Genomic DNA, 13828 nt, shown 5'->3' with positions numbered 1-13828 from the left:
TTACAATGGTACAGTCAGAGAAACTAAGTACTACACTTTCCTGAAAAAGTCTGGATGTTATTAAGAAAAGAAGAAAGCCTAGCTAATTTTTAAATTGTTTAATGTTCCTTCAGAAATTGCAGCAAAATATGTTGGTCTTTGTGTATCTCTAGCTCAAGGGAAAAGAAACAAAAGTGCTTGATCATGATTGTTAACAAGTATTGTTTCATTCCAAGCAAGGAACTTCCTACAGCAATACAACTGAATTTTTTTGATTTCCATTACATTGTGTTGATATGTCTACTGATGAGTGGTAATCAGTCTATATACTACCAGTAGGTGAATCTAGGTGAATCTCAGTCTCAGTTCTGGGTGAATTCCAACTCCCAGAGTTTGTCTTTCTTTTTATCCTCTGTCGCCTTTCCTTACTCATCCTTCAGGGCAATCACCGGGGTAGTTCCTTCATTTAAATCCTGCTGAGTAGAACTGCTGGGGCTGTCTGGAGTAGTGCTTCCTTGGTTTAGTGATGTTCCTGTTTATTGGAGATGCTGGTTCTATTTTGGCCTATCCAGAGCTGGATTAACCACTAGACCAAGTAGGCATGTACCTAGGGCCCAAAATGGTTAGGGGGGCCCACTGAAAGAGACCACTCAAAAAAAAGAAATTTCAGATGGCGACAGCCCGGTCCCCCCCCCCCCCCCCGGCAGTGATCGGCAACACGGCCCCCCCCTCAATCGGTGAAACAGGGCCGACAACAGCTTTCTCCCGCTGCTGCCGAAGCCTGTAAATAACTTTAACCACAGGGCTCTAACAGTGTGCATGATGCTACCGGCTTCCCTCCTCTTCCTCCTCCATCAACCACATGGGAAGTTACGTCATGAGGGGGAGGAAGGAGAAAGGAAGCCATCGGCAGCACGCACACTGTTAGAGCCCCGCGGCATGTGTTAAAGTTATTTACAGGCTTCGGCAGTGGCGGGAGAAAGCAGTCGCCGGCCCTGTTTTGCCGATTGAGGGGGGGGGGGCAGTGTTGCCAATCGCTGCCAGGGGGGAGGGCGGGCTTCGGCAGAGGCAGGAGAAAGCAGTAAATAAGTGGAAGTCACAGGCCTGGGGAGGGGAAGATGGAAGGGCAGTAGAAATACGATATGTTGGAACAGGGGATGAGAGGGAGGGAGAGAAGGAGAAATGTTGGACAAGGGCAGGAGGGGTGCTAGATCATAGGGTGACGGGGGGAGAGAACAACAGGAAAGAGAGTGGAAGTAATCTTTGACCTAAGGAGGAGGGAAGAGAGAGGTGGTGAGATGATTGATCATGGGGAGAGGGCTAGAAGGGAATAGAGATGGGATAGTAAGATAGTGAAGGAAAAAGGACAGGGAGATGTCAGGAGAGGAGATGCTGGGCTACAAGAATGGAGGGAGGGGATATGCTGGAAATTGTGGGACCGACCAAGGGACAGGGGTGGCATGGATATGAATGAGAGGAAGATAACCTCTAGCCCCTCACTGCTGCTGCTTTCCCACATGCGCCTGACGCTGACGGCACAAGTTCTTTCCACTTCCATCATCTACTCTTTTCTCTCCCTCCTTCCACCCCAGGCAATTCACTGAGGGGGGCAGGATAACTGATGGAATTGCCTGGGGTGGAGAGAGAGAGAGAAGGGGCAGATGATGGAAGCGGGGAGAACTTGTGCCGTCAGCTTCAGGCGCATATGGGAAAGCAGCAGCAGTGGTGAGGGGCCCTCACCTCCTCACCACTGCTGCTGCTTTCCCACATGCTGAATGGGGGGAAGAAGATAGAGTTAGTGAGATAGAGGGGGGATGAAGCAAAGGAGTGGCAAGCTGTGAGTAGACAGTGAAAAGAGGGAAACTGAGGACTGAATAGTAAGAAAGAATTTAATTTAAACGGAGGCAGGAAATAGAGAAGGAAGAACAGAGAAGAAAAGGGAAGAGAGAAGAGAATTCCCAGAAACGGGGGAGACAGATATCAGATATTAGAGGAAATGATAAGAGAGAGACACTAAAAACCACAGGAGGGAGAGATGGAATGAGAGAGATGCCAGACCATGGGGGGGAACAGAGGGAAGATGATGGATGCTAGACCAAAGAGGGGCGGGGGAGCAGAAAGAGAGATGGCAGAGGGAGGTAGAGATTTTATGGAAAAGGCAGACACTGGATAGAAGGAAGCGAATGACAAGAAGATGAGAAAAGCAGAAACCACATGACAGAGGTAGAAAAAAAGTCTATTTTTTATTTTATTGCTTTAGGATAAAGTAATATTTTAGCTGTGTTGATAAATGTTTAGAAATAGAAATGGTGATCCTTTTATTGGATTAATTTTAATATATTTTTGTCTAACTTTAAGAGACCAAATTCTCCTTGCCTTGGCGATCGACCATTTTCCGGACCTGGCCGGCTGTGCACCCCCCTAAGGCTGCATGGGGGGTGGACCTCCCCCCCTCCCCTTGGTACACCACTGAAAGGCAGTATCAAATGCCTTACCCTTATTTGAATTTTGATGTAATTTCCTCTATAACATATTGATCTGTGACACTTCGTATTGGGTAAGGTGATTCCATCAGCTCCTTCTATTAGCTGTACTTTGTTGTTATTGATGCTTCTAGGTATGCCTTTCTAAGTCATGCATTTCCAGTTTTCTAAATTAAAACTGCTTCTTTTAAAGAAATATGAAGGTATTCAAGACTATACTTAAACAAGTTAAACATACATACAGAGGGACTGGAAAGATGTGTCATGGAGAAGGATGTCTTGAAAGAGGAGTAGGGGGGGGAGCGACAATCTTTTTCTGGGCAGAGGTAAGAAATTTCTATTCAAACTGAGCTAGTATCAGAAATATGCTACAGTGAAATTCTGTTTTAAATCACTCTTTTTGGAGCAGTAACCAGACAGCAACTAGCAAAGTTCAAGTCCATTCATTAAACAAGGGGTAAGCTAGAGTAGATATGTTTAATGTTTCCACAAAGAGTCCGGCCAGACCACTCGGATCACAACTGGAACACTGATTATGTATCCCACCAGCTCATCAGCTCCATCTTGAAACCACTTGGAAACAATCCTTCTCCCATAGTGTGGCAAAACTGTAGAACCAACTTCCCTAACATTCAAACTATAGATAGCCTGCTACCTTTCCAGAAAGCAGTAAAAACCATACTGTTCTCAAACCATCGCATACCTGTCTTGAGTGCTTAATGCCAAACTATAGCAGTCTGTAACTGAAACCGATCACCTAAGACTCTTTGATGCCTCATTAAGTATTTCATTGATGTACCTCTCATTCTCATGGATGCTTCTCAGTCTTGCCGCTTCCTCTCTTTTTTCCTTCAATAGGAATTCAAGCTGAAAATATCTTGACATCAAGCCAGTACCGCTCTTTGGGTAGCATAGACGCAGAAGCTATAAGCAGGACAACATCCTTGGTGATGCAATGTTTCCCAGCCATACTGTAGTTCAGGGGTAGGGAACTCCAGTCCTCGAGAGCCGTATTCCAGTCGGGTTTTCAGGATTTCCCCAGTGAATATGCATTGAAAGCAGTGCATGCAAATAGATCTCATGCATATTCATTGGGGAAATCCTGAAAACCCGACTGGAATACGGCTCTCGAGGATCGGAGTTCCCTACCCCTGCACTAAACAGAGGCTTTCCTCAACTGTAATCTATGCTCTAGTCTAAACTGATGTTATCTTATGCTCCAAAATCCAATCTAAAATACTAACCTAGACTCTAAATTTATATAAAACCCTAACAGAGACTTAAGGCTATACACTATAGTTTAAACCACAGGTGTCAAAGTCGGTCCTCGAGGGCCAGAATCCAGTCGGGTTTTCAGGATTTCCCCAATGAATCTGCATGAGATCTATTTGCATGCACTGCTTTCAATGCATATTCATTGGGGAAATCCAGAAAACCCAACTGGATTCCAGCCCTCGAGGACCGACTTTGACACCCCTGGTTTAAACCAATGATCACTAATGCCTGTTAGGACTTGGCCGATGAAGTTGAATATGATTAATTATGCTTCTGTAGATGTAGCTAACTAACACTTCACAATAACTGTCTCCACACAATTCATGCCCATTTCTTGACTACTAATTGGAATTGTTATATTAGTTGCTTAATGCAGCAATTAGTGTGTACTAAAAGCTAACATGCTGCATTAACTGTTCATTTGTTGCTGCACTCTTAGCACACATTAATAGTCATGTTAATACCAAAACAATTTACTAAAGAGGAGCCTAAAGAGAAAAACTTCCTCATTGACTTATATAACTAGACCTGGTTTAAATGTACAGCAGATTCAGCAGATGAATTGTTGATAACTTTCCCTATCAACAACTTATCTTGAATAATGCTGTATATCATGGAGCGCTGCAGCCAGGTACATGGTCATTAAAAGTCTCTTGAAAAGAATAGCTAATAAATTTCTGTTTAAAAGTCATCAGTTAAGAGTGCAATGCAGAAAGTTCATGTTACATTTCTTTGTTTCATCTTTTCTTAACTCATTTAGGCATTTGATCTGGTGAGAATGAATCATCTTTCAAAGATGTGTATTACATACTTAGATTTAATGATGATGTCACTAGTATTGGAATGAAGGTGTGTCCTTCCTGAGCACAGCTTTCTAAGCACTGAGTCACTGACTAATAGTTTCTGTCCTTCCCTTGCAGCTCCATCCTCTCTATCTCCCTCTCTCCATTTCCTTCTCCAATAGAGCCAGTCAAATTATTAGATAACTGCCTAGGGTAGCACAATTTTGAGGGTGGTACTGGTAGAGCCAATAGGAGCACTCGGGGCCGGATTTTCCTAAAGGCTAACTAGGCTTCAGCCTAGGGCCTCAAGATCAAGAGGGGCCTACATTCAAATTGTTAGCAAAATTAAAATTACACTATTCTAAAAACAGTGAACACTAAAACACTGAACCGAAAATAAGGAGAAATTCTACACATATGACTAATAAACAAACATAAAAATGTATTGGTTAAGATCAACGCGATCGGCTCATTGGGTCTGTTCGTTTGTATATATTAGATTGCACCAAAGTATAGTTCATACGTTCACTGATTGCTATGGCAAATATTGACGTGCCTTATGCTACTAAGCTCTGGTTTGTTCTTGCATAAATAAAGTGCAGATTGGTGTAGACTGGAACAAACAAACGAACCGACCTATTGATATCCCGACATTCGGTTATATTTGTGTTACTTCGATAATATGAAACACGTGTTAATGTTATTAGAAAATATTCTTATTTTAGGATTGCGTACACGATCATTTGATTCTCGCCTTTTGAGTTCAGTAGGTTCAATACTTTAGTGAAGTGTTTATAGACTATTGAAAATTTTTTTGTGACAATATCTTCATTTCACGGAATTCTAAGTAAGTTCTTAACATATGTTTTAATTTGCATATTTTAAAATGTATATTACGTGCTTTATTTTATATTTTCATGATTATATCATAAATAATAAAATCCTAGAGCGCGCATGCGCTGTTGAAATATCGTGAGTCCTGGTAGTGTGAGGTGTGCTTCTGTGTCACTCCTCATGGCGCCTTCGCCAGCGACTCATCAAAATTCAGCCGGGGGTGGGGAATCCGAATTGCACACGTGCTCCAGCTCCGGATCAGATCCCGCTGCTCCTCTTTCCCCCCCACCCCTTTCCCGGCTCCAAAGGGGAATCGGTCTCAGCCCCGGGTGATGTATTTTATTATCTCTCATGTAATTTACAAACTTAAAAATGGGAGGTGAAAGGGCCTCATAAGTGGAATAGCCTAGGTCCTCTTTTCATCTAAATCCGGCTCTGGGAGCACTAGAGGAGATCCTGGCCATGGCACCAAAAGCCATAATCAGCATGGAGCCTTTGAACATGAATGCATTCCGCTCCCTTTGAAACAGGAAATTTGCATTGGAGGAAATGGGATAAGCAGACCTTGATCATAAGCATGTGCTCAAAAGGGGATGATGCAGAAAACCATATGGCTTCTACCATGAATTTAGCATAAGGAAAATATAGCACAGCAATGTAGTAATCAATGAGTATGAAAACTGCTGCTGCTACTTTAAAAATGTGGCAGTAATCTGCAGATCATTGCCAAAATGTCCCTTTACGTGCATGAGTGGGTGACTGGCTTACAAACTGACAGGAAGGGATCTTTAAAAAAAAAATTTCCAGGCCTGCATGGACCCCCAGCATTACAAATATCCCCCTCACTCTCCACAATTCAAACCCAGCCTTCCTTGATAGTCTAACAGTCCTCCTCCAGTTTCCCCAAACCTATCCCCCTGTACTTATCATTTAAAAAATCCATGGTAGTTTAGCATTTCCCTACCTTTAAAAATAATTAGTAGTTTAGCAGCCCCATTCCTCTTGGTCCTCCATCCTGACATTTAAAAAACACAACAGCCCCTGGTAGTCTAGTGTACTTACCTCCCCTCATCGAATTCCCCAAGACATCCCCAAGCATACATTCATGAGGAAAGATTGATGTCCACTTGGTCCAACCTCCATGCTGCCATCTTAAAAAATAGCAGCACCTAATCCTGTGTGGTGCATCATGGGATGTACCATATATGGTGAGTTTTCCAAATAAGGGGATTATCACCTTATTTGGTCATCTGCATATAGACTATCAAATAATGGAAAATCCCATTATTTGGCTGAATGACCCCAAGACACCACCATTTTCGAAGATGGCATTTTTCCTGCTTCTTTAAGGTATGCTGGGGGCATGACTGGGGGGTTGGGGAGGAGCACAGAATGGGTATGTTCTACATTAATCAGCGCAGCTACATTGCCGCATGCTAACCAATGAGCACATGAGCTCTTACCACCTATATAATGGGTGGCGGTAAGGGCCACTTTTATTAATGGGCAAAAGGGGCAGCTGCCTCAGGCCCCTGCAAAAAGGGGGCCCAGACACACACCTGCCCATTGATAAAATTAGGTCTGTCTCTCCCTCTTTCTTCCCCTACTTCCCAGTAAGTTCTACAACTGGCCCTTTCTTCATGCTCACCCCTTTCCCATAGCCCTCTTTGGTGACTTGGCAGAGGTAGCAATTATGACAAGCTGCTGGCATTGAGGCCTTCCTTATGCATATTCTGCCTACTTTGTTTCAACTTCCTGTTAATGTGTAGGCAAGACTCATAGAAAGACGGCCTCAATGCTGGCAGCCTGTCTTAACTACTGCCTACAGAAGGTCAGATGCAGGAATCACCAGGGAGCAGAAGGAAAGATGTCATACAGCAGGGGGAGGGGAGAAGGGAAATATGTCATACTGGGCTGGCAGGGTGTTGGAAAGATACTAGATTCAGGATACAGGAACAAGGGAAGAGAAGGGATAAGCTGAACATGAAGATAAACAGTGACATAAAGAGAAGGGGCAGGCAAGAACTATAAGGATAAGGATGCAGATAGGAAATGCTGAAAGGGGGTAGATTGGGACAAGGTGGAAATGCTGAAAGGGGGGTAGATGGGCATACAGAGGGAAATAATACTGAAATGGAGAGTGCTGAAGGGGCATAGATAGGTACACAGAGAGAGAGAGAGTGCTAAAAAGAGGAGGTGAAATATAGACATGGAGAAGCAATATTGAAATCAAGTTTCAAGTTTATTTGATTATTTGATTAAACGCTTATCATGAGATACTAAGCATTGTACAATAATAATTAAAACATTAACAGGAGTATGGGAAGACAAACAATTTTAACATACTTGACTTTTTTTTTTTTTTAATCTATAAAGACACAATAGGAAAGGAGGAGAGAACTACAATATTTATTAAGAAAAGGTACAAAAAAGGAAAGTACATCGGGACGGGGAAAGGTTAAGAGTTACTGGACTTGAATCGGATAGTCAGTTAAAGCATCTTTAAAAAAGAAACATTTAAAACTATTTTTAAATTTCTGTAAGTTGTGTTCAGATCTTATATATATGGGAAGAGAATTCCAAATCGTGGGGGCAGTTACTGAAAAGATTGTATTACGTCGAGTGCCTATTATTCTTAAAGATGGAATATTAAGAGTATGCTGTGAAGTGGATCTTAGGGCTCTCGGGGGGTCATATGGAATTAGAAGTCTGTCAATGAATGTCGGGGCGTGTGTTTGTATTGTTTTAAAGGTTAGAAGTGCTATTTTATATGTTATTCTATATATGACAGGTAGTCAGTGGGATTTTTGTAGAAGAGGGGTGACATGATCATATTTTTTTGAACCTGATATAAGTTTGATAGCTATGTTTTGAATTAATTGTAGACGCTTTATATCTTTTAGGTTTATCCCTTTCAGTAGAGAATTACAATAGTCCATTTTGGATATCACAAGGGAGTGAATTAATGTAGTAAGGGATTTGGCATCAAGAAGGGGGGGCCAAAGATCTAATCATCCTTAATTTATAAAAACAGTTTTTAACTAGAGTGCTAATTTGTGGGCGAAATGTGAGTTTATGGTCAATTAGAACACCTAAGATTTTTATAGTAGTAGTTGGTTTAAGTGGAATATTATCAATTGAAATTGGAGCAGTTAAGTGTAACCCTTCTTTCCATGAAAATAGCATGATGTTAGTTTTAGTAATGCTTAATGAAAGCATATTTGTATTTAACCAGTCATGAATAATGGATAATTTTTGATTAATAGAAAGAATGTCGTTTAGACTTGCGGGGTCTATATTGTGTAAAAGTTGAAGGTCATCGGCGTAGGCATCAGCTGTAAATCCAATTGATTGACAAAGAGTTAAAAGTGGTGCCAGATAGATATTAAACAGTAAAGGAGATAGAATAGAACCTTGGGGAACGCCGAAGTTGGAAAAAAATGGTTTTGAAATGGAATTATTAAAATGGACTGAGGAAGATCTATCAGAAAAATAAGATCTAAACCATTCTAGAGCTTGATCAGTTAATCCAATGGAAGCAAGTCTTTGAAGTAGTAAGAGGTGATCAATAGTGTCGAAGGCAGCCGCAAGATCTAAAGAGATTAATAATACAGACTTATGTTGGTTGAGGTTGTACTGTATAGTTGTAGTGAGTCCCAATAAAGAGTGCTCTGTGGAATGATTTTTGTGGAATCCTACTTGATAAGGATGCAGTACCTGAGTTTTATCAATGAAATTGATAATTGCTGAAATACAAGTTTTTCTGTTAATTTGGCTAAGAACGGAAGATTGGCTATTGGATGGTAATTTTAACTGTCTGTGGGAGAGTTTTTTGAGTCTTTTATCTGCGGAAGGATTGAATGCTTCCAATCTGATGGGAGACTTGCAATGGAAAGGCTTTTATGGATAATTTGGAGAATGTAAGGTCCCAATATAGAAAAGTAGCATTTATAGAAAAAAGGGGGAAGAGACTCTATATTAGAACCTTTGATATTGATGGATTGGAGGATATTTTCTATAACTTTTAAAGAAGGAAGAGAAAAATTAGAGCATGTAGAGTTTAATGTTGAAAACCCAGTATCTTCTGAATTTACAGGGCATAATGGAGCAATGGTTTTACTGATGATGTTGGATCTTATTAGTTTTACTTTTGTTTGGAAGTAATCAGCCAAACTTTGAGCAGACGGGACGTTGTTTTTAGGAATAACTGGTTTATGTTTAAATACTGTTAACTGTTTAAGAATTTTAAAAAGAGTGGATGAGTTTTTTGTTAAACAAATTTTTTTCGAGTAATATTGTTTCTTCGCAGTATTAATTGATTGGCGATAATGGTGAGATTGATTCTTATAATTATCCAGGTTGGTTTGAGAAGGTTGTTTACGCCATTTGCATTCAGTAGAACGCAGTTGGTGTTTCAATAGTGAAAGTGAAGAGTTAAACCAGGGGTTTCTTTGTTTTTTAGAGGAAATTATTTGAGTAGATAATGGTGCTATTAATTCTAGTAATGATTGACATGCTTTATCCCAAATGGCAAGTTGTTCATTTACAGAAAGAAATGTTTTGGAATCGATTGATAAAGACGATGAGACAAGGGACTCATTAATTTTCCGAAAAAGAGTGTGTGGAGGTGGGGGAGGAGAAGATAAGGACAGGGCTAGATTCACTAAAGGGACAGATCGGATTGGATCCGTGAGGAATCCGATCCGATCCTTGTCCGGGGGGCTGATTTATGAATCACCCTGATGCAAATGAGGGCGATCGGAATCACGCCCCCAACTGAGCGCCTGGATCACTCTGTAGCAATCCTGACGCATGCGCAGACCATTTGTAGATGGTCTATGCATGCGTCGAAAAGCAGCAACTTTAAAAAAAAACTTTAGTCCAGCGAACACATGGTTTAAACCCACTTTAAACCCACAGGTTAAAACCACGAGCTTGTACTGCGGGGGAAGGCCAGGACAGCGCTTGGGGCAGAGAGCAGGAGAGTCTGGGGCAGAGCAAGCCGACAGGAGAAAATTGTCAGAGTCGGGGCAGGGAGCAGGAGAGGAGATTTGGGGCAGAGCAGGCCGGCAGGAGAAAATCGCAGCAGAGAGCAGGAGAGTCGGGGGCAGAGAGCTGGAAAGTTGGAGTAGGCAGCAGGCATAAAGCAGGAGATGGCAGTCGAAAAGCAGTGAATGACTGGTCCCCAGCAATCGCTTGTTTATGATCGGCCAGCCCAGTCGATGTTGTAGGGTTTTTGTTAGTAAATCACTGCCTGCCTACATTTCAGTGCTGTTCCCTCTCATTTGCATGCGTGGATCGGAGGACGATCGGGACAGAGGTTAGTGAATTGGGTCGGAGGGAAATCGGGTCGCAAACCAATCGGTTTGCAAACCAATCGGTTTGCTTAGTGAATCTAGCCCATAGAGGACAGCTGGTGAACATGTGAGAGGATAGGGCCAGATTCTGGAAAATAAGTGAGATAGGGACATAGAGGGGATATGCTGGAAAAGTAGTGAGATGGGCACACAGAAGGGTGATGCAGATTGTGAGGTCCTAATTTATAGCTTATTTATTTTATTTTTAAATCCATCACTGTTCCCTGTTCTACCTGCTCTTTTTTCTCTTTCTTTCTTTTTTAAATTTCTTTATAACTTGTACAGAAAGTGGGTTAGTCTGAATACAGCTTCATAAAAAACAAACGTCAGATAGAGGCATTGCTATACCATCTACGATGATATTAACAGTAGCTCTCTCAATTGATAAATGTGATTATTGAGGCTTTTCTTTAAAAACAAACAAAAAGAGTTCCTTGGATGTAAAATGCAAATGTTTCCTGATCTTTTAAGAGAAACTCAAAAGCGCCGTAGAGAAATTCTTCTTTTGAGACCAGGGGTCATTTCACTGGGGGCAACATTCTATTTGCAAGTGTATTATTTGCCACTGCTCAGTTAAATATGTTTTCTTTGAACCTCAACAATTAAGTGGTTTTTTGGCCTCGTCCTGACTAGATGAAGGAAAATCAAGTGCTCAATAGTTAATTAAGCTGCTCCTACCTCAGCACTACCTGTAGTTTATCTTGCTATATTGTTGTATTTCCTTTTTTTTTTTTTTCTTACTCGCCTATGTGTAATCTTGGAATCATAGGTAGAGGACTTGAGCGAGTTAGTCAAAAAATTATTTTCTTGCTCTTGGGTTTTTTCTCTTTCTTATTGCCTTTCCGTGCCTTCATAAGCACTTTCCCTGTCTCTGTGGCAGAATAGACAGGAAGCCTGTTTGTCAACACTGCTGATGCTCTCTCCTGCCCCTGAAACTCGCTGGTCAAGTACCCGCATTCACTAACCAGCTAACAGACTGCAAGGGAAGTAGAAGCACTAGTAGAGAGGACAGCATGAGAAAGCAAAAGTGTCATAGGTGCAATTTTGGCATGAAATGAGATAGATGCACTTTGCAGTTTTATTGGTTTGATACTTTAGTATGTTACTATTAAAAAAATTTAAATCTGATCAAATAAACATGTCATTTTTCTGTTTCACATCAAGCATGGTCACATATAATATTGTTTCCATCCTGCTCTGCACAGAGCTCTCAGCTCCTAAGGCAGTAAAGGCAAAAATTAGGAGTGGTCAAGTACCCACAGAGCTGCCATCTATGCCTCCACATGTCTCGTTTGCTGTCTCTTAAATGTTTTTAGGCCTCTATTATATGAATATTCCACTGTGTCTTAATGTGACTTTTATTAAATGCGGTCAATGATACCACCTTTTTACAAACCAAGGGACCCGACACGGTCCGTGTTTCGGTAAACATGCCTTCCTCAGGGGTCCATGGTTGATAAGGTTTTGAATCAAACCACAATTTAAACTGATAATGAACAAAAGCCTATGCAGTAATCAGATGAATGCGAGCCAACGGTTGCAGCACAAAATGGATACTGAAGCAAAACGGTTTGATTCAAGACCTTATCAACCATGGAACCCTGAGGAAGGCATGTTTACCGAAACATGGACCAGGTCGGGTCCCTTAGTTTGTAAAAAGGTGGTATCATTGACCGCATTTAATATTTGATATAATAAATACAACCTGCATCTTGTACAAATTGTCTGCAGTTTTTTCTAGCTTCGTGTTTTTTGTTCCTGTACTGCAGTCTTCATTGGATTTTCTTTTGGTTTTTGCCTTAATGTGACTTGTTCCATGAATGCTTTATTTTGTTTAGTGTGTAGTGTGCTGACACGGTATCATTATTACTCAGATTTAATTTGTTTATTTCCAATTCTACTTTGCTGATCCAATTGTTTACTGTGCCCAAATAATTCACATAATACATGTTTTTTTTTGTATTTTTTTAATAATCTTTATTCATTTGTAAATAATTTCAATAAGTGAAGAATAATAAATAAAACATTTACACTATAGACACATCCCCCCCCCTTCAGTGGTTGTAGTTTGTTTGCTGAGCCAAAAGAAGTTCCTGAAGGAGGAACCGAAATGGGGCACCTCATCAGTTCGACATTAACTGAACTTTAGATTCTTTTCACAAGCTAAGTGAAATTTAGGGATCCTTTTACTAAGCTGCATTAGGGCTTTAACACGTGGAATAGCGCACGCTACAGTGCTGTGCGCACTAGATGCCAACGCCTGCATTGAGCTGGTGTTAGTTCTAGCCACATAGCGCAGGGTTAGCGTGCACAAATCTGCTGCATGCACTAAAAACGATAGCGCACCTTAGTAAAAGGAGCCCTTAGTATTTTTATGAATATGTGGGCTATGATTTATTAACAGAGACACTAGGCTCAATTCGATTTTTGACTTTTAGCAAGAAGAGAGACTAATTATGATGTAACTTGTAGATTCACTGATCACAGCAGAGGCTCAGGTGATAGCAATTGTTTAGCAGTGGGAAGTGCTTTCAGTTACTGAACTTTTCTCTCTTGTATATACATTACTAGTGTTTAAACCCGTTACATTAACGGGTGCTAGTAAAGCTTCTTTCCCTCACATATCCCCTATTTTCAGCCCCAGCTCCAAACCCATTTTTACCCCCCCAGCCCCCTTCTCCCATTTTTTCCCTTTCAGCCCCAGCCCCCTTTTCTCACCAGCAGCATTTCCCTCCCCACTCCACTGCAGTAGCAGCAGAAGCATACCCTCCCCCTCCATTTTCCTGTGCAGTAGCAGCAGCATTTCCCTCCCCCAATCCACTTCTCTGTGCAGCAGCACCTGTTCCGTGCTCCCCCTGTCCCTCTTCCCTGCTCCCCCAGTGTCTCTGATGATGTCATCAGACGTGGCAGAGGAAATCAGGGCATAGGAAGGCCGCGAAGCAGCGTCTTTAGTGTAATGCGGCTGCTGCTGGAGCCGGGACGTTTGTGTGTCTCGCAGTGGGAGGGTCAATGGGGGTTCGTGTGCGCCGGGAAAGGGTGCACGGGGGGGGGGAGGGGGCAACGACGGCGGCGAACATACAGTGAGGGAGGGAATAGAAGCATGCATGCGCACTCTTGC

The sequence above is a fragment of the Geotrypetes seraphini genome, chromosome 2 (assembly GCF_902459505.1).
Source record: "Geotrypetes seraphini chromosome 2, aGeoSer1.1, whole genome shotgun sequence".
NCBI classification, from domain to species: domain Eukaryota; kingdom Metazoa; phylum Chordata; class Amphibia; order Gymnophiona; family Dermophiidae; genus Geotrypetes; species Geotrypetes seraphini.
This window is presented reverse-complemented; position numbering follows the sequence as displayed.